The sequence below is a fragment of the Triturus cristatus genome, chromosome 5_1 (genome assembly GCF_964204655.1).
Source record: "Triturus cristatus chromosome 5_1, aTriCri1.1, whole genome shotgun sequence".
In the NCBI taxonomy this organism is placed as follows: domain Eukaryota; kingdom Metazoa; phylum Chordata; class Amphibia; order Caudata; family Salamandridae; genus Triturus; species Triturus cristatus.
The window spans coordinates 146641869-146662997 of record NC_140587.1 but is presented as its reverse complement, the minus strand read 5'-3'; positions in this window follow the sequence as shown (position 1 = coordinate 146662997).

Sequence of the window (21129 nt, the reverse complement as noted above, 5' to 3'; positions counted from 1 at the left end):
CCTCAGGTTTACCAATTTGTCTCACCTTTGATTCTGCCTTCTGCTCCACATTTTTCTGTAGAATCGTAATACAACTTAAAGAGTCCAAGAGAACTCTTCTCAAAAGTAAATATGGATGATGTCTCACACTCACAGCTCTGTCAGACAACTGGCCAGATTGGTACTGATTTAAACCGCATTTCTATGATCCTCTGATTAAGATTCACACTAATGTCTCAAGATCAGACATTTATGGAAACATCTCTCTATAGAGACAAAATACTCGTACACAAAGTACACGAGAAGACATAGTGGCAAGACCATTTAGTTGCTTGGAATGGCTATGCCATCTTTGCCAGTTCCCCTGATCTAGACCTGGTCACATGCCAGTCTGTGGAGATGGAAATTAGATCCGTGGTGCGTTTAGTACTCAACGGGATGGGACACAGGGCTTAATTTAGGCCATTGGTTTTCAGTGCTCAGCACCAGCACTTAATTGTTCACACCAGCACTTATGACAGCTTGCCACATGGCGGCACTGTTTGTGTAATATGTTATTTATTCGTTCCATATACATTAGAGACAATCTTATAGCTTTGGGGCCCTGGAACAGTCACACCTGTAGGAGTATGATGGTTAAACGTTGTGTTGTTACTGGCACTGGCTGCATTGGTGGGAGCAATGGGTGGTGAAAGCTGCAGTGAGGGGACATGATCTGTAAATGAATTGTCAATGCACAGAAATTGTTTATATACTTTGCAGGCTCTTGTGACATTTATTGCCAACAAGGACAGGGTAAGTTTCAATGTACTATTGCAAATGGACAAAGTTCCACTGCCCAAATACATAAACCATCTGGGAGGTGCCAAGCCTAAACCCTTGGTGGGGGTTGGAAAGGCACTTCGAAATTTCTGTTACCATCAAAAAAAAATTAAGTTAGGGCAGAATTTCTTCCTGGCATTCACATCGTGGCAGGTTGGGACTCCGGGTTGCTTCATGACAAGATACTTCATCCAGTAGTTTTCCAATCACTGAATCATAACTGGGGTCTGTTGCCAATAGATCTGTGTCATGTTTGAACTCAAAGTTGCCTACTTTTACAGTATCCTCTCGCATAAACACATTCTTGCAAGACTGACAAAATGTACACTTTCCCTCCATGTTTTATGATTTCCAGGTGTCTGGCTTAGATTGTTAGAAAGAAAGCCTTGTCGGCTCTATTTTCCCCACTTTAGATGGCTTCGGCCTGGTACCAATCTCTCCTCAGAATGGCCATTGGTCTGGCTGTATTGCTTTCATTTCACCCTCACCTCCTTTGAGATCCTCACAGTAAGAGTCACAATCTCATCCTATCTGCTAATCTACAGCTGATAGTTTCAAAGCATTCTGGTATTCTATGCCACTGATGAACCGTGTGCCTTCAGCTGCTAGACTCATAAACTGTTCTTGGGCCCCGGGAGCCTCAAGGTTTTCTGGAAAAGTTAGCATTATGGAGATGGTTGGTGTGTTGCGAGAAATCATTGTCTCATTTTAACAAATGTCCCTTCTTTCTCTATTTGGCATCTCAAGGCAAGTCATTCAGGTCTCTTAATGGCTACAATTCTCAATCTTGCTGTGCAGGAGCCTTTTGAGGACAAACTCACAGGGGGACATCCTTTAGTCTGTAAATTGCTGGTGACTATCAGAAATTCCACCCCCTAAACTCTGTTATTACTAAATATGGGATGATAAAATAATGTTGCAATTGTTCCAAACATGGCCTGACAATGACTCCCTATCATTGCAAAACTAATCAAGCAAATCTACTTGATTTCCTTTTAAGAGTCTCGGATGATAGGGCTTTAGGTGCTTCTATAAAACATTATTTTCCTTCATGAGTTCTCTTTTCTGTTACCAGAAGCATGAAAAATACCTCCACTGGTGTTGAATGGCCTTTATTTCCCTTTTCTTTAAAGTTGTGTAGTGACCGTAAATAATACAAATGAATAACTACTTATTCAAGAATGTCCTTTTCTTATTTGTTAATCTTTCTAAAAAGAAATAGTCCATGCTGCTGTATCTTCTACTTTCGCTGGATGGGCTAAGACTGTCGTTGGCTAAAAAAGATATACACATCTTGCTGGCTCATTCTACTAGAGGAAACATGGCCTCTTTCTATAGCCTTTTTGGCTGAAACAAGGCTAGAGGACAACCTTAGATGGATTGGCGCAGAGTATCAACATCTAGGTAGTTGTATTGCAAACCAGGGGTTCATACCTATTTGGTAGTAGTGAAAGGGCTTCAAACAAGCATACTATGAATCTTGGACTTGCAAAAAAATGCAGATTTTCCTAGCTACATAGTAAAGTAAGGTCCAGATTTTATTAAAGACACAGAGGTGAATATTATCTCTTCACTGTCTATATCTTGTCACATGTTTTATTTTTCTCTTATTAAATTTTCAATACTTCAAATGTTTTTGGAATGTTTTTTCAGCTTCAACTGGTACATCTCCTGGTACTTCCTAAAACGTCATCGCGACAAGACACATATAAAAATCAAGTGTCCAGACTGCTGGATATTCCTGGTGGGTCATCTTGGATTGGAAATAAGTTGTTCTATACTTTTTGTTGGGTTTACTCTAACAATGACCTTCCATTTTATTCATGTAGTTTAATTTTTTCTTCTCATTAAAAAAAGAGGCTGTTAAATCCTGATAAATGCTATATACAGCCTACGCTCATGACTAATTATTGGTTGCACGTCCCCTCAACCTGTAGTTTGTGATCCAGGTTTTGCTGTGGAGTGTAGTTGTTTGCGATTTGTGGCTGCTTTAACCCCTTGTGTGCCCCGCCCTTTCCCCGCCCTTAGCCGGGCGTTGAATTAGCGGGCGGGGTTCATGACGAGATAGTCTCGTCATGGGCACAGCGCAACCGCGGCCCATGACGAGACCATCTCGTCATGGGCACTCAAGGGGTTAATAAAAGTATTTATCATTTATTTAGAGGTTTTATATAGCGCTGGCTAGACCCAGAGGTATCAGAGCGCTTTACATGAGTAAGAAGATGGTAATGGTATAGAACAAAAATTCAACAGCATGGAATACCAACAAGTTAACAAAATAGAAACGTCTTGAATTTACACATATCAAATAAACAGATAGACAGAGCGAGGGCTATATACATGTATAACATGGAAATGGGAGATCAGATTTAGTATAATGGTATGGGATGGAGGAAGTCAGGAAGGGGAGCAGATAGTAGGAAGTTAGACGTGAGAAAGGGGGAGGGAAGCAGAGGGGGAAATTTTGGTAGGAGAGGGGGAGTGGGAGGGGGATAGGAAGGACTGTGAGAAGTAGCGGATGAGAGCAGTGGGGAAGGGAGAAAGCTGGGCCAGTGGAATGTAGGGGCGGGGGAGCAGAGAGACAGTAGGAACGTGGGGGGGACCAGAAAAGTGGAAGGGGTGAGGGAGAATTCAGGGTGCTGGTTAAGACCCCCAATATTTATTGAGGAGGTGCATTTTGAGGTCTTTTTTTAAGCTGATGTAGGAAGGGTTGCATCACAGGTTTTTGGGGAGGGCATTCCAGATGTTTGGGGCATTACCGGAGAAGGAGCAGGATTGTGTGGATTTCTTTTTTAGTAGGGGTGGGACTAGGAGGAGAGCATTGGTGCTTCTCATGGGTCGTGTGCTGCCCGCTTTGCAGAGTTTATAGGCAAGGTATGGCGGTGTATTTTGATGGAGGACTTTGTGAGTAATGCAAGCAGTTTTGTGGGCGGATCTGCCTTCGATGGGGAGCCATTTAAGGGATTTGAGGGCTGGCGAGATGTGGTCGAAGCGTTTGCAGTCTGTGATGAGCCTGGCTGCAAGATTGAGCACAGATTTGAGTGGAGCAAGGTGGACCTTGGGGATTCAGGTGAGGATGGTGTTACCGTAATCAATACGCGAAAGGACCAGAGATTGGACTACTAATTTAAAGTCATCAGAAGGAATAAAGACTTCATTTTCTTTAGATGACGGAGAGTGGAGAGGGCTCCTTTACCCAAGTTTTTGATGTGCACATTGAGAGTTAGCTTATTATCGATGGAGATACCAAGGGATTTTACTGAGTTGGACAAGGAGAGTGTGCAGTTGAGGGCATTAAGGTCGGAGATCGAGGGGAGAAGAGAATGATTTCAGTTTTTTTGGGGTTCAGTTTGAGATGATTTAATTGGAACCAGGATTGAATCTTAGAGAGGGTGTTGTTAAGGTGTTGGATGTCCGCGTGGGTTTTGATCTTATAGTAGAGTTGGGTGTCATCGGCATAGAGGTGGTAGTTGATTCCCGCTTGTTTAAGAATGAGGGTGAGGGGTTCCATAAAGAGGTTAAAGAGGGAGAGAGAATGGATCCCTGGGGGACACCTGGGGAGACTGGAGTAGGGTTTGATAAGCAATCAAGAAGTTTGATTTGCTGTGTTCGGTGCTGGAGATAGGAGACAAACCATTTATGGGCAGTACCATTGAGGCTGAAGCGATCCCTGAGAACGTTTAGAAGGGCTGAGTGGTTAACTGTATCTAACACAGCGGAGAGAGCAAGAACAATAAGTAGGCAGGTCTCGCCATTGTCGAGGGAGTGGTGGATGTCATCGACAATGTTTAGCATGGCAACCTTTCGTAAAGCCTGATTGTAGGGGGTCCAGTAGGTTGAAGTTTTCGATGTGTTTATCTAATTGGAGCTGGACACACTTTTCGAGGGCTTTGGAAAGAAGGGGAAAGTTAGAGATGTGCTCGATATGCAAACTAGGCCAATCAAAATTACAACAAACAACAATAAATGGACATACCATTGCTATCAATGATTTCATCAACTGTGAGAGCACCCATGTGATCTACCTTATCACATGTCCATGTGGTCAACATTACATTGGGAGCACAACCCGCCCACTCAAAAAGCGGATACAGGAACACTATCGCAACATCCACAAAACAGACGATAGACAACCTCTAGTTGAACACTACAATCTGTACCATGAACACAATCGGAACTTTGTCTTCTGCGGCTTAGAAAAGATCCGACAACCTGATAGAGGAGGCAATTTGGAACAACGTCTGAGACAGAAGGAAAGCTCCTACATAATCCGTTGTGGAACTGTAGAATTTGGTCTCAACAAAGATCACGAGTGGCATCATTGGCTGTAAAAACACACTTGCCACATCAAACTGCTAACGAATAGACTGAAATGGATGTCGAAATGTTTTCAGAAACAATGATGATGACACCCATGTGTATATATGTAATTCGGTTTTTATAATGTACTGTTGTTTTCCTCTCCTCCCTCTCTCTTTTCTACCAAACTGTCCCCCGATCTAAAAGTTAAAATCATTTTCGCGCTTTCTCCTGACTGGCCCTACTAAAAGTCCTTGAATAAAAAGAGCAATAAGTGCCATAAATGAGGAAAAAACAATAAAAAAAAATGTTCTTGAGTTTTCCTTCTCACCTAAACAACGCGGAAATCACAAAAATAATGTAACCAAAATCCAAATGAAAGATAAGCAATAAAATTATAGGAGTAAAGTAAACCCTACGCAACTGTGGTCACTATTTATAATAAATATAGACTAGAAGCAGTGAATTAACTCAATTTTACATTGCCCTTAGGCCACTCCAAGATGGCGTCAGTGGCCCTATTAAACCATTAGTGCTCAGTAACAAGACCAAATTTAATTCAACCGAATGGAAATCCTGTAGTTCCTGTATTTTCATGACTATACCACAAGGTGGCGCGGACCAATCAAGTAACCTCGTATAGCCGGTCGCGCAAATTAAAATAAAAATAAAATTAAATACTTTTACAAAATATATTAATTAGGGAAAAGAGCTAATAAAAACAGAACGTAATAGGATGAAAATCCTCATTTCAATAATGATAATAAGTAACTAGATCTGAGATATAGACCGTTTCGCTAAAGAAACAAAACAACACTCCAAGATGGCGCAGGAAAACGACCTTGTCTGACGCAAGTAACACGTGACTGGCCGTACTAACCCCCTTAAGATGGCCGCGGACCAGAACGCTAATACACCGCGCGGAAGAATACCAGATACGGCAATCCCGCCGTGATCCTGATTTCACGCCTGAAAGTAAGTAGACTGCTACTAGGCAATGCTTTTCAAACATAGCTCGGCTTGCGCTTGAGTCTCAAAAAATATTTTCCTCCATCATGGGCCCATACGCTGGTTTCGAAACGGGTTGCTTTACTCCCCATAACCGGGATAACCAATTCACTAACTCCTTTCTCCATAAATCCACCATTGGGCCTCCGGAACCTTCCCATTACCATAGCAAACTGAATAGATGTGACTAATAAGGAGAATAAGATTGTAATGATTGTAATAATGGTAATGCATAGCCAAAACCTAGAATACACAATACCGGACGGTCCTCTGTATGTACTATTCTATACTGAACAAACATTTTTCTCCTCCTGACCCCCTCCCAATATGATTAGTCTGCTGTAACTTTCGTTATTGTACATATATATATTGTTTTGTGCAGAGGCTGGTATACCTGTATTTTACAAGTAACCTGTGAAAGAATGAAGAGATAATGAAGACATCATGACAAATTTGGGATGTTATATACGGAAAGTAATTTGAAAGCACATTCCCAGGTAAAGCCTGCTTGCACTCATTTGCCCTAACCATAGCTCTCGGGTATAGGACTCTATACCTCACCAATTTCAACTAACCTTCTCTAGCGCAGCATTTCTCTCTCTACATAGGTTGCTAAGTCACTCCATACGTGACCCTCTATAAGAACTGAATTAACTTTGACATATGTTAAGCACTATCAAGCCCTAATACTCTCTAAATCGATGAATAATACCTAATAATACTAACCTGCTCACAATAATTAGGAAGAGACTAGTCACACCCATACTTACCTATGGACACGGGTTTTTTCAACATCACGCTTTTATTTTTTTTTCTAAATAAAATTTCTATTCACAGGGAGTGGTCACACTAACTTCTCTCAGCTCATGTAATAACGTCCCCTAGGATTTACTCCTTTTTGTTCTTTTTTTTCCCTCGCCTTCGCACAGCCTTGAGAAAGCCCCGGCCTCAACTGAGCCTAGGGGGCGAAACACGTGTTGGCTGTCCATGTTCATTTGATTATTCATGTTCATTGAACTCACGAATAAAAAGAACTTTCTGTTTCTACCAAAAGCCTGAATATGGTTCATTATAAGAGAGAGGGTATTTGACTCACTACTACAAAGACTTATGAATGTTTAAGGCCATAGAGGTCCAGTGCCTTGAGTCTATTCCCTCGAGAATATATTTTATCTAAATTGAGCAATACTCTCCAGGACCTGGGATCCTAGGGCCTCAGAACTTTAAATCAATGTTTAGCATGGCAACCTTTCGTAAAGCCTGATTGTAGGGGGTCCAGTAGGTTGAAGTTTTCGATGTGTTTATCTAATTGGAGCTGGACACACTTTTCGAGGGCTTTGGAAAGAAGGGGAAAGTTAGAGATGGGGCGGAGATTGTTGAGGTCATTGGGGTCGGCCTTAAGAATGGGAGTGATTTTTCCAAGTTGAAGGGAAATAGGAACACAACCCGTGGCAAGGGAGGTGTTGATGATAGAGGTCCAGGATGGGGCAATGATGTGCTTTAGGTCTTGGACAAGGTTAGAAGGGAAGGGATCTTTAGTATGGGAGGACGGTTTAAGTTTAGAAATGATGTTAAAGACTTCGCGCTCAGTTACAGGGTGGATATTATACCAGGAGGCAGTATTTTTTAGTTGTGAGTTAGAGAGATAGGTTTCAAGTGCGGGGAGTGGTTTAGGGGAGGTAACATAGTGTGTGTGTGTGAGGAGTAGTTGGGGTGATGTGAAGTAGTAGGCAAGTTTGAGGTGGGATCAGGGGGTGAGGAGAATGCGATATGAGTTTTTGAGGTGAAGTCAGGAGTGTGTAGGGAGGTGGTTGGGATTGCTCTATCTTTCCGATTTTTTCCGAGAAGAAGTGAGCAATTTCTTCATGTCTAGCGGTCGAGGCCAACGGAATTGGAGGAGCGGAGGATGTTTGGTTACGAACGATGGTGAACAGTTCTCTGGGTCTATGTTTGGCCCGATCGAGTTGTGTACGGAAGAAGGAAGCCTTTTCGTTAAAAATGTGTTTCTTGTAAGTCAATCTAGCTAGTCTGAGGAGGGCCAGATGTGAGGGAGAGGGATGCTGTCTCCATGTTCGTTCCATCAGTCTAAGTGTGCGTCTTTCTTTGTTGAGCTCTGGGTAAACCATGATTTGGAAGGGATATTTCTTTGATTTTTTAGTTTAGGTGGGGCCATTTGGTCTAAGGTGTCGGAGACAACTGTATTAAAGTGTTCAGTAAGCTCATTTGCATTTTGTGAGGGACGGATGAGGAGAAGTTGAGCATGAAGTTTCGACTCGAGTTCAGCAGAGGGAATAGGATTTAAATTTCTGGTCCATTTCTTAGGTTTAATGGTTTTAGTGGGGGAGGGGGTGGGGGTGCCATAGTAGCTATAGTGAACAGTATGAGGTGGTGGTCGGACCAGTCAATGGGGACGATATTGTACAAGAAGGCCTGATCCTTATTGGTGATAATAGCGTCCAGGATGGCTCCTTCGGTGTGGGTTGGGGACTGACATAGTTGTTTGAGGACATAAATCTCAAGAAGATTGGTGATTGTGAGATCATCCATATCATTCCAATGGAGGTTGAGCTCTCCAAGGAAGAGATTTTTAGAGTTGGATATTGAGGATTGTGTAAGAAGGTCGGATCAACGAAGGGATGAGGATCTCCAGGAGGGTGGTAGATATTATGTAGACGGATTGGGTGGGAACCTTGTACTTTTAGTTCAGCTTCAAGGTATTCGAAAGTAGAGTGGTCGGAATTGTTAACAAGGGAGAGCTGAAGTTCGTTTTTGAAGATTATGGCTAAACCACCACCTATTCTGTCGGGTCTGTCTTCTAAGGATAGAATATCGTGGGGGGAAGAGTAGGTCAAGAATGCTCGTAGAATGGTCATTGAGCCAGGTTTCCGTGAGGAACACAATGTCAATGGATTCGCTAAGGATAGTTTCGGAAATTTCAGTGGCATGACGCACAGCAGATCGACAGTTCACAAGCATGCAGGCGAGTGGCTTGGGGTTGCTTTTGGGGGGTGGGCAAGAGTGGATGGTGGTGAGTTGAGGAGGGGGTCTGGGGGAGATGGGAGAGGAGTGGATTCTGTTAGTCCCCAGAATAATGGGGATGTTAGAGTAGGGGTGGAGGATTATTGTTTGATGACCTAGGATGGTAAGAGTTGCATAGGTCAGTAAGGTTGGACGGGGAGGGATGGCAAGAGGTGCGGAGAGGTCTATGCATACGGCAGCGGAGAGAAGTAGTTCTCCAAAGATTGTAGTTAGTGGGGTATTTTCGGCTGGTGTAGGGGGAGTTTGCCCAGTTGAGGAGGGTTCTGGAGCTGTGGGAATTAAAGTCTTCTCTAAGTCGGGTGAGATCTCTCGTCAATGGGGCGAGAACGCGTTCTATGTTGCATAGACTCTGGGTTATTAGAGCGAGGGGGACATTGTTGGGGAGGGGGAAAGGGAGTGTTCAGTGATTGCTGCGGAGGGAGGTCCGTTATGTGGAGGGAGTGAGAGGCCAGTGGGGGGGTAAGAGGAGTGCTAAGGGTATAGGGCGTGAGGGGATGTGTAAAGGGGACAGGAGATTCGAGACCTCAGGGGAAGAGGTATGAGCTGTTAGAAGGGCGTGAAGAGTGTGGAGTAGGACAGCATCAGGGTTAAGGGTGGTGTGTAAATCTGGGAGTGAGATAATGGTTTCGGAGAGGAAGATAATGGGTCCGGGGGACATGAAAGGGGATTCAAGGTGGAGAGTTAGGGAGTCAGGTTGGGGGGAAGTATAGGGGTTAGTAGTAGAAGTATTAGGGGATGAAAGGGACAGGACGTTAGAGTGTGTGTGCGATTGCCAGAGGGTGTGTGTAGTAGGGATGTCAGGAAGAGGGAGGGTCGTTGCGGAGGGCGAGTATTTGGAGGTCGGTGATTGGGGGATGGCATTAGCTGTAGAGATGTCAGGGGGGAGAATGATGTAATTGTTTGGAGGACCGTTGGGGGGAGCGAATAATTGCATGTTGGGGATTGGGGATGTCATTAGTTGTAGAGAAGTCAAGGGAGGGGGAGAATGATGTCATTGATTGGAGGGTGGTATTATCTGAGGGGATGAAAGGGGAGGAGGAAAATGGGGTTGGATGTAAGGGAGAGAACGGAAGGGCATTTTGTGGTTGGGAAGACGGAAGGAGTGGATTTGAATAGTTGAAAGGCCAAGGTGCTGAAGTGGTGTTCAAAGATGGTGAGGTGTGATTCAGCGGCTTGTATGAGGATGTTACCCGTTTTGAAAATAGAAATGTCAATTTCACCTAAAAAAGCTGGGGAGGGAGTGGTGGATAATTTAAAGCCATAGGGAATTTTAATCGAGTTGGTGACTGGGAGATATTGTAGGACGATGCTTTTCAATTTGGTAGTGCGTTTGGAATAGAAGATGTAGTTGGTTTTAATGGGGGAAGTGAGGCTGATGTAGTTATCAACAATAAGTGTTTCTGGGTTTCGGATGAGAAGCTTGTGTTTAAAATTTTTCTTTGCGTTTTTTGGAGAGATTGGGGGATAAATAATGGACCATGAGTTGGGGCCATGTTTGGAGAGAGTAGAGTCATGAGGGATGGGGGCATGGTTGAGGTGGGGCATGTTGGGTAAGTGATGTGATGGGGAGAGTTAAAAGAGAGAAATTTGGGCAGTTAGGGGGTAGGAGGAGGAGAGCGAGGTCGGTGCTAGAGGGGCGACAGGTGGGAGAGTCAGGTAGGGTGCAAGGGGAGGAGAGAGGGGACAGTGGTAAAGGGGGGAAGAGGGAGGTGAGTATATTAAGAAAGGGAGCAATAAGTGTGAGTATAGGGCAGTAAATTACAAAAGCAATCACAGGCATATATGGAAGAAGAAGTTACAGGCATAGATAAAATATAGATATAAATAGCATTAGAGGGCCTAATAGGACAGTCCAATTTAAAAAAGCATTCACGGGCAAAGAAGTTGCAGGCAACAAAAGAAAATAGATAACATTAGAGGGCTTAGTAGGTAGTCAATGGTGAAATAGAATTCTGAATATTCATGAAGGAGATGACGTCCCCTCTCTGAAACAACATAACAATCATCCCAGTCCATAGGCTATATCAGAAGATAACCCAGTTTCATTCACTTATGGACAGGGCTGCCCGGAAATTCAGTCTTCCGATTGTCATAGGTGGAGCAACAGTGTGTCCTCTATGACTTAAAGGAAAAGTCAGGAGAGTTTATAGGATCCGTACTAACTTTGGATTTTATATAGGTAGAAGGTTAATGGAAACCCGGCTACTGTTTAAGTGGAGATTCCACAAATGGAGAAGAAAGTACAGAACTCCTGTTTATCTCTGGTTGTTCGAGGCTGGACTTAGTAATAACTTTGGCTGCTCAGAGGAGATCTAAAAATCACATTACATCATCCTTTGGACCCCCCAGATGGAGATAATAGACATAAAGATAAACTGGGCAAACAAACTAGTTCAATGGCAGCAACATTATCTTGTTTTGCAAACACCTGAATGAGTTACTTAAGGGCCTCAAGACTGACACAGACACAGCAAATAATTAGGGCTTTTTACAGTTTGGTAGATCAGATATGTTCAATTTTTTGAAGTAGTAAGATATGAAAACATAATATTTGCCACCATGTCTTTAGTAAAATCAGGACTTTCCTTTGCTATTCTAGCCTTGAAAATCTGCATTATCGTCCCTTCTCAAGATTATTTGGGCATCATCTGCATTTGCCAGGAAAGACAGTCTGAATGACCTAATAAGCTCAACAAATTGTGCCCAAAAATATGAAATCAAGTCAGACAAAGATGACCAATGAGGTATTCCTAGTGTAATGGTTTAAAAGAGGAATGATAAAGAGGTAATGTAACTTTTATCGAAAAAATTTATCAGCCAACCAAAAGCTTTCTACTGAATGCCGGCCTCATGTGGCTCACTGTGCCACTGGGTTCAAACTAGCCTTGCTGATGAAGGGTGAAACCCCAAAACTGTCCCCAGAATGCTTGTTTCCGGTCCAGGGAGGACCTGGCTTGGCAGTTCAGGCTGGACTGTTCCCATAAGGAGCAGGGTCAAGACTGATTTGCATATGGCTGGGTCTAAACTGGGGTGGCGTAGTGAGAAAAAGAACGATGAATTTAACCCAGATCTCTTGACTGGAGGTGAGAGTTTTGATTTGTTCTGCAGTCCATCCATCATTTGCGTATCTTTTGCCCTCATGTGGCACAGCACCAAAAGCCAATGAAAAATATAATAGGATCAGTGCAGTAACACCAACCTCATCCTGAATGGACTGAAGCTGCTTCATAATGGCAGCTTACCAGCATGACCTCCTTGTGCCGTTATAAGAACAGAAATCAGCTACAGTGGTATCAAGAAGAGTATGTATCCACAAATGAAAGGAATAAGGGAACTTTTCATTGTTTTTAAACGTGATCTGCTATTTCCCTGGAGACGTGGTTTAGGGATTTGTGGTTTCTTGAAGTTGGTCTTGCAGCCTCAGGTTCAGCAACACCAGCTTGTATCTTACATCTCATTGCTGATGCTTCAGTTCCAGCACCTAGTCTTAATCACCTTTCATCTGACTGTACACTCATCCCAGCTGCTTGTAAACAACCATTAGGGATTCCTTTCATTAGAAAAAACAGCGTCCCCCCTTCTCACCAACTACTACCCCACAGCTGCAAAAATGAAAGTGATTGGCTAAAGAATTAGGTCGTTTCCTAATAAGCCCTATTTTCATACATGGTCCTCTCAAATTCATCAAGAACCCGACTGTGCTAGAAATCCTACTTGGAACCCATTCTTTCTGAAATGCGGGAGATTCCAACTGCACTGACCCACTGACTCAAGGTTGTAGTCGGGAATATTGAGTAGTAAATATCAATTTACCAAAATGTCGAGGACCAAAATATCGAGGAGGTAGGCACATATAGGCAAGTATAGCTGCACTATTCTCAACTCCACATCTGCGTACATTTAAGATGTATACGACGTCAAGCTACATACATGTGGACTTCACAATAGTAAACCTATGCCTAGATACATATACTTACCTGCCACTATTTTGGGCCCCGATATTTTGACTACGATATTCTAGGAAGTCTATATACCCTACTCAATATTTCATACCTCCAGCCAGCTGGATCTCGCGCTAACCTTAGTGCTTCTGCTGACATCCCATCTATTTTCAACTCAACATTATTTGAGGCAGAGGTCTTCAAACTGAAGGGCGTGACCCATGGGGGTTAGTGGCTGCATTCCATGTGGGGGGCGGGGAGAGGGGACGCAAATGCCTCAACAAGTATTTGTAAATGAAGATGGGCCTGAAAACATGAGTTTGGTTAATTAGCACCTTTCCAGGCTGACGTCATTTGCATACAACTCTTGAAGTGCCAAAATAAAACTTGTTGGCAATTGTGATCCCGAGTGCGATGGTGGCGGAGTCAAAAACGTGGCTAAGAAGTACATGTTTTGCAAGTGTCTTGTTTTTTCACTTTCAGTTACCTGCATATAAAATAATGTGGAAACCTTAATCGAAAAACAAATGCAAGTTAAGGTAATTGTTTGAAATGCATTCTTTTTATGTTATGAAATTTCAATTGGTGAATGTGGTCACTGATGATTTATAGTGCTACAAAGTACTAGCTTCGAACAGAAAGCACTATGAATATGCAAGACATTATTTTAAAATTGTATTGTACCCAGTATAAGGTAGGCTGCTGCAAACTTATTTAGTGTTTAAGATGAAACCCAGTGCTTTCAAAGTGTGTATTTTAGTAACAGGCATTCTGTACCTAGAACAAACATTTTTATAAGTGTCTATTAAAAGTACACTTTCCAGAGCTCAGCTTATACCACCCTGACATTACCTATGAAATGAAATAACTCTTTGGCAATATAAAGCTTCACGTGACTCCATCAATTAAAGCCTATATCGACTGGCATGCAGCCTTTACATTGGGCGATAAACCAATTGCACACATTTACATTTCCTTCGGGAAGCAGGCACCCTGGTGAGAAGGTATGTTTCTTCTTTAGCTCTCTGTCTCTCCCCCGGCTTCACAGCACAGTAAACCCCCTCCCCACCCTAACCATGCTCTCCCATCACTGTCACACAGGCATCAGCACCTCAGAAGCTACATTAACTGTCCAGGGAAGGTTGTTTCTTTAACAAATATTTAACGAAAGAAACAGGTACTGCTTTGTTAAAATTGTAAACAAGTATAGGCATTACAGCTCCCATAGATTTCGACCTATGTTTACATGCAGATGTCCTTTAAGGTAAGTAGAGGGGGTGCCGCGGGGGATACCAGCGGGGTCATATTCAGCTACAGACCCCTGCAGCTTTACAGTAATGGTCCCGGAGATAGAGGAAAGTATTGAGATCCTTGGATAGGAATAAAGAGATGGCCCAGAGGAAGGGGCACTATACAGGGGGGTCATTTTTGTCCACAAATCGACAGAGGCAGCTTTCTAAGAGAGATGCTCTGACGAACATGGGGAGTTATGAGTGCTCTTTATAGGTCTCGCCTGAGCCAGCGCATGCGCTGCTCTGGCGTGACATTTAGTAAGTGGGTTTAAAAAGTGCTACCAGAGGCTTTTGCTGGCATCAAGCTTGTGTTCACGAGTGCGTGCATGCGCGCAGCTACCATGTGGCTTTCCTCCGTCAAGGGTCATTAAGTGCATCGCTTGCGGGCACCCTTACAGCCCGCGATCGCGATTACTTTCACTTTTACGCACCACTCGCGTCTGCTTTTTGCTTGCGCTACTTGTTCTTTCTGAGTTTCTGCATCTCTTTCCCCACGCCGGACTGATGCCGGTTTGCTAGTGGCCACAGGTGGATCTGTATCGATTTAACCGACCCCCCATTTCTTCATTCTTGGCAAAACCGGTGCTCACAAGTAAGTTTTTATACCCATTCCGGCTCATGCTGCTCACCCGCAGAGTGCCTTTCCAATCTTGTTTTCTCACATTGACACCCCCCTTTTTTCCAACGATATTTCAAACAGCTACCTACCCTTGCCGTTGGTTTCGCCAGAAGCTCATCACGATTTATTCATTCTAATTGTCCTACGCTACCATCACCGTATCGTGGCTCCTACCTCTCAGACAAGCCCTCCGGTTTGCCCACTGCTGCCGCAACTTTCGACTCAGCCTCCGTAGTATGCACCTGAGGCTCACCACGATTAATTCTCCTGCCTAAGACTGCCATCATCGTTTCTGTGGATCCTTACCTCTCGGACGAGAGGCTCGCTCAATCCCCCTGCCTAACTTGTCTGCCGCTTCCTTCGGTGAGTCATCCCTATCACCAGGGTCCTTTACTCCCAGGACGTTTCCTAAATTGACTGCTCTTTGGTACTCGCTAATTTTCAGCCAACCAGCTAGAATCTGTTCTTTCTTTTTTCCCTCCCCAAGTATCAATCTCCCATCCATTCCCTCGTGACCTTGGGACTTGACCCTGCTGGATCACCGTCTCTTGCTGTAATATTGGTAATTTGATTATGTTGTGTCTGCTTTCCCTTTTCTTTATCCTCCTACGCCCCTACCCACCCTTTTACAATTGTCCTTTCTTTCTCTCCACCCACCGGGCCTCGACTCCTTTCTTCTCCCTTTTATGCAGCACTCCTACAAATGCGTTACCTGGTCCAGAAGATGACCTGAAGTTTATACAGGTTAAAACGCCGTCGACCAATCAGCGCTACTATTGGGGTTAGTATCATGGTTCAAATTAACCAATTGTATCCATAATTGTGTACTAATAAATGGTAACCACCAGAAGTCCCTTGTATATATTGACAATCGTTTTCTCCCGCGACGTTTTTTCGCTGTATATATTTTTTTCACTTGTGCCTTTCACTACATTTCCTCGCAAGCACCTACATGCACAAGTCTATACAGGTTACATATTCATTCAATGTAACTGAGTGTTGTTATATTGTTCTTCTTTATACTTGTTATTTCCACTCAATACAGACTACATTTTGCATTGAATTGCAATAACTATTAAGGTCCCCTTGTTTCTTCTTTTTGCAACTTTTATGTGCTTGCCTTCTTGAAAGAAATGTGTCCAAGAGTAATACCTGTTAAGACATTTTTGTTTGATAAACAGACCATTACATAATGGCATAATCCTTGGCAAAATACCGGCTCTGGTACAATGAAGGTAATCTCTGCAAAGAATATGGTCCACGCTGGTGGTACTTCGTGGCAACATGCTAGTCCTGGAACAATAGTGGAAATCCTTGACAAAAAAATGGCCCTGACACAATGATGGTAGTCCCTGGCAAGATGCTGCTGCCACACACTGGTAGTAAACCCCAGCAACATCCTTGCTGTGGGAAACAGTCATCACATTGCATGTGTTACAATGCATGCGAGTACAACGCAGTTGTTACAACAATCGCGTTGTTAAATCGCAGTACCATTACAACGCAAGTCGTTTCAAAAACTTGCTCTAGGGGGCGCTCTAAACTAAGGAATAGTATATTTTACTATTCCAACACCTTCCCTACTGTTGCACACACTGGAGTTGGAATAGTGAATCATACTAGTCCTAAGTCCAGTGCGCCCCCTAGAGCAAGTAGTTAAAATGACTTGCGTTATAATGGTAAAGCGATGAAACAACGTGATCGTTGTAACAACCGCGTTGTAACGGCATGCATTGTAAACGCATGGGATGTAAATGATTATATTTCTCGCTGTAAACAATGGCGGTAATCCCTGGCACATTGCTGACAGCCATGGTATGATCGTGCCAATGTGCAAAAGTTACTCATTTTGAATACATTAAACTTCATACAGGCTCAGAGAACAGAACAACCAGTGCAAGTGAACATATGTAACAGGTATGTTAATCTACATGCTTAGTTAACCACCCACAAAACCATTTGATAAATGTCTGCCATTGCGCTTATTTACAGAAAAGGGTTGAAAAGGGGGAAGCCTATTGAATTTGTAAACATCTGTTTTTCTCATTTTGTTGATAGTTAAAATCATCTTTAACAAGCAATCGCACAGCCAATGTCTCGCCTTTTGGACCAATTGACCTTGCCAATGCTCTTAGTGTTGTTGTGCAGCATTGGCCAAAATAATATTAAAAATAAAAACAAGCATTGGCATAGCCAATAGGTCTCCCCTTTGGGACCTTATAAGTGTTTAGCCATGCAACAGTTGATGTTGCACCAATGATATTGTGCTGCATAACTAAATACTTATAAGGTCCCAAAAGCGAGACCTATTGGCTATGCCAATGCTTGTTTTGAAGGGCCATTAGGGCAGCAGGTAAAGTGGCACTGGTGCAAGGTTTCTCAGGGGCCACCGCACCCCAATTTTATCTGTCTTACTAGTGAAAAGGGGTTGGAAGCCCTTTTTCCATGCTAGCATTAGGGCCAAGGTCGCCCTTGTGCACGGGGAACAGGGCCCAAGCAACACGAGGTGAGAGATTGAACGTTTTCCTCTGATTCCTTTTTATCCCAAGGGGCCAACAGCCTGCTTTAGCCCTCAGACCTAGGGGTGACGGCCCAGTGGAGCGGGCAGGGGAGACTGCCTGCTTCGCAGGGCCGGAGGCATCATTAGTGCTCCATGCGGAGTGGCCTTGGGACCTAAGGGTGTGAAGGGACGACCAAACCCCAGTAGTGGCTGTTTTACTATCCTTCCTTGCCGGCATTAGGGCCCAGTACACCTTTGCTGTGCCAGGGTTGCTTTGGGTCTCAAACCAATGCCCCAAGTGAGGTGAAAGTTGAAGCAGAAGAGATATTTTAGCTGGCCCTCAGAAAGATGGCAGAAAGAGGGATGTGGCAAGAGGTGGCCCTCTGTTTCTAGCAAGGGGCAGAGGATACTGCCCACTTCGCAAGGATGTAGCTATCCCTAGAGAAGTTGGAGCAGAGGCACTAGGGCCCGGACTGCGACGGGCTGACCGGATCACAATGATGACTGCCTTTACAAACGAGGCACAGGGCTCATTTTCCTTGCTGGTGTGAAGGCCCAGGGCACCCTTGCGGCAAAGAGGGGGCACCTCACAGGAGCTCTTTTTTTCTGAAAGAGACAGAGAGTTTGTTTCTAGGTTGGAGTGATGGCTGGGCATGATGAAAGGGGCAAAAGAGGCAGAGGGGACAGCCTGCTCCTCAGTCCCGTAGCTACTATTAGTGCAGCTCTTGCAGTTGCATTGGGACCCAGGCTCAAAGCACCCCAAACATGGGCCTGTAATTGAATTAGTTATGCCATGAATGGTATGCACGAGCTGAGCGGGTGCGTTCAGCTCCTTCAGTATTAAATAAAGCCATATTTTCTTTTAAGTTGTATTCCATGAGCGCATCGCAGAACGTCCGCTGGGATCCTTAAGAGCGATTAGGCTGTTGGGATGCGAGCTGACAGGACGTGCTGCGTCGTGGGCGTGATGTGCAGGAATAAATGTACCTTCTAATATATATCTTCGCTTCCGGCGCATCCATTTCATCTTGGTGACGAGTTGCTGGTGTTCATCAGCCCACCGACCTCGCTTTTGAAAAATATTAATTTGTATACTGCCTGGCCCTTTTTGGTCTCGCTCGGTGAGAACACACCGCTTCCTGCTCATCGGGTTTGGACACCAGAGAGACGAGCATCAACACCCCGGCACTAGACCAGCACCAGGCTATTTTCCGGCCCCACAGGAACACCATGGTGACGCGCAACTCCATTTGGCATGCCTTATGACTTATAGTCAGGCACGACTGGTTGACTCTTCAATGCTTCACTGTGTTCAACATAAGCAAAGGCCATATTTTTTGGGGCATTAATGTCCATGTTAACGTGGTTTGCCTGCACACTTGGTGACAGGCACACTGCTATTTGTCTCCGACTCGATGCCTGGTCGACTCTTCTACTCATCACCACGTTCAACATGGGCGGAGGCCATCTTTTGTTGGGAATTACTGACCGCGTCAAAAGAGTTTGCCTGCACACTCGGTGACAGGCACACGGCTATTTAATCTCCGACTCACCCTCAGCTCTTCTTGGCTTGCCCACACATTTGGTGACAGGCACACCACGTGCTGGAACTAGCACCTTCAGGTATTGTGTTTATCTGCCTGCACATTCAGTGACAGTCACACCATTGTTAAAGTAAACTGTTATTTTGACTTCACTGCCTGCACATTCAGTGACAGGCACACCATTGTTAAAGTAAACTGTTATTTTGACTTCACTGCCTGCACGCTCTGTAACAGGCACACCATTGTTAAAGTAAACTGTTATTTTGACTTCACTGCCTGCACGCTCGGTGACAGGCACACCATTGTTAAAGTAAACTGTTATTTTGACTTCACTGCCTGCACGCTCGGTGACAGGCACACCATTGCTTACATTTGTGTACTATTTCCAATAACCTTGCTTACACGTTCTTCACTACAGTTTGTACAGTTGTTCTCCTTTTTCTTTGTTGTAATGTCCACTTCAAATGCGAGTGTGAGCAATAATTCTTCCATGGCTAATTCGCAGCAAAAACTAACTCAACCTCCACCTTTTTAAGCCAACCTGCCAAGCCTGGAACAAAATGGGTACATTGGTTCGGATTATTTGAAAATCATCTGGTTGCTATTGATGCCACTGGCTACATTCCTGCACGCAATTTTGCTTTGTTGTGTGGTAGCCTTGGTCATGCTGCACAGCTGATTTTTGACAGTTTGACAATCATACCTGCACCACCTGGGGATGGCCGATGCAATACATATCTTGAAGCTATTGCTAGATTATGCAAGCAATTCTCTGAAGAACCAAACATAATGCTTGAACAACATGAATTATTTTAAACGCAAGCAATTTCCTGAAGACAATGTTGAGGAATATGTTTCAGCTCTTAGAGTATTTGTGTTCACATGTGAATTTGGTCCAAATTGGATATTTACATTTGTGACCAATTTGTCTTCAATTGTAAATAGCTAAATGTGTAAGATTTTGGCAGTACATTCAATATGCAAAAACAACAAACTTAGGTTCTGGGCTAATGAACTGAAGCCCTAGATGTTTGCTAGCTTCAGATGTACAACAATATTCAGTCTTGATTAGCAACTTAGCAAGTACATGCTCTAAGGGCTAGTTCAGTATGCAAATGGTAACAAGGTATGTACAAGGTATGTACGTCGCATCCTGGATGAGTAGCAGCTGCCTGAAACTCAACTTGTCCTCAGACCCTCCCCCTCTGCATGGGACAACACCTGGTGGCCCACCGCCCTCGGCAGCCCTCCCAACCCCACGGACCACGCCCAAAACCTCATCGTACCCAACTCCTCCCACTCCATGATCCGACAGGTCAACGCCGTCACCTTCAGCTGCTTCAACACCCTCTGCATCCTCAGCAAGACCTTCAAATGGATCCCCCCTGAATCAAGGAAGAATGTCCCCCAAGCACTCATAACCAGCAGACTGGACTACAGAAACGCCCTCTACGTCGGGATCAACAAGTCTCTGCTCTGAAAACTCAAGACCATACAGAACGACGCAGCCAGACACGAACACATCACCCAACACCTGCGGAACCTCCATTGGCTCCCCGTTGAGAAGAGAGTGCCTTTTAAGATACTCACCCACGCCTACAAATGCCTTCATAACACTAGACCCCATACCTCAACAAGAGATTCTCTTTCCACGTAACCAAGAGAAACCTCCAATCCTCCGACATCACCCTTGCCGAAGCCCCGCGCATCCGCAGAACCAGAACAGGTGGAAGAGCCTTCTCCTTCATTGCGGCCAAGACCGGGAACAAGCTCCTGATCGACGTCAGTGACGTCCAGATAAAGGTTGGCCTGAGTGTTTGTAGTTCACTGTGAAGTGAAGCTGTGAGGTTCTTTTGGTTGCAGTGATGAAGATGCCAGTATTGTTTCTCCTGCTGCTTCCATGAATCGTGCAAAGCGACAACTATACGTCTCCACCTCCGAGGCATGCCTTCACTGCTTGCCTGCAGGATCTTATCCCCTTGTTTACAAAAAATGGGCTCAGTAGCATTCACCGTTCAATTTGCAGTTCTCTGCAGATGCACAGTAGGTGTAAGACACTCTCCTTGACTTACCCACATAGGCGATA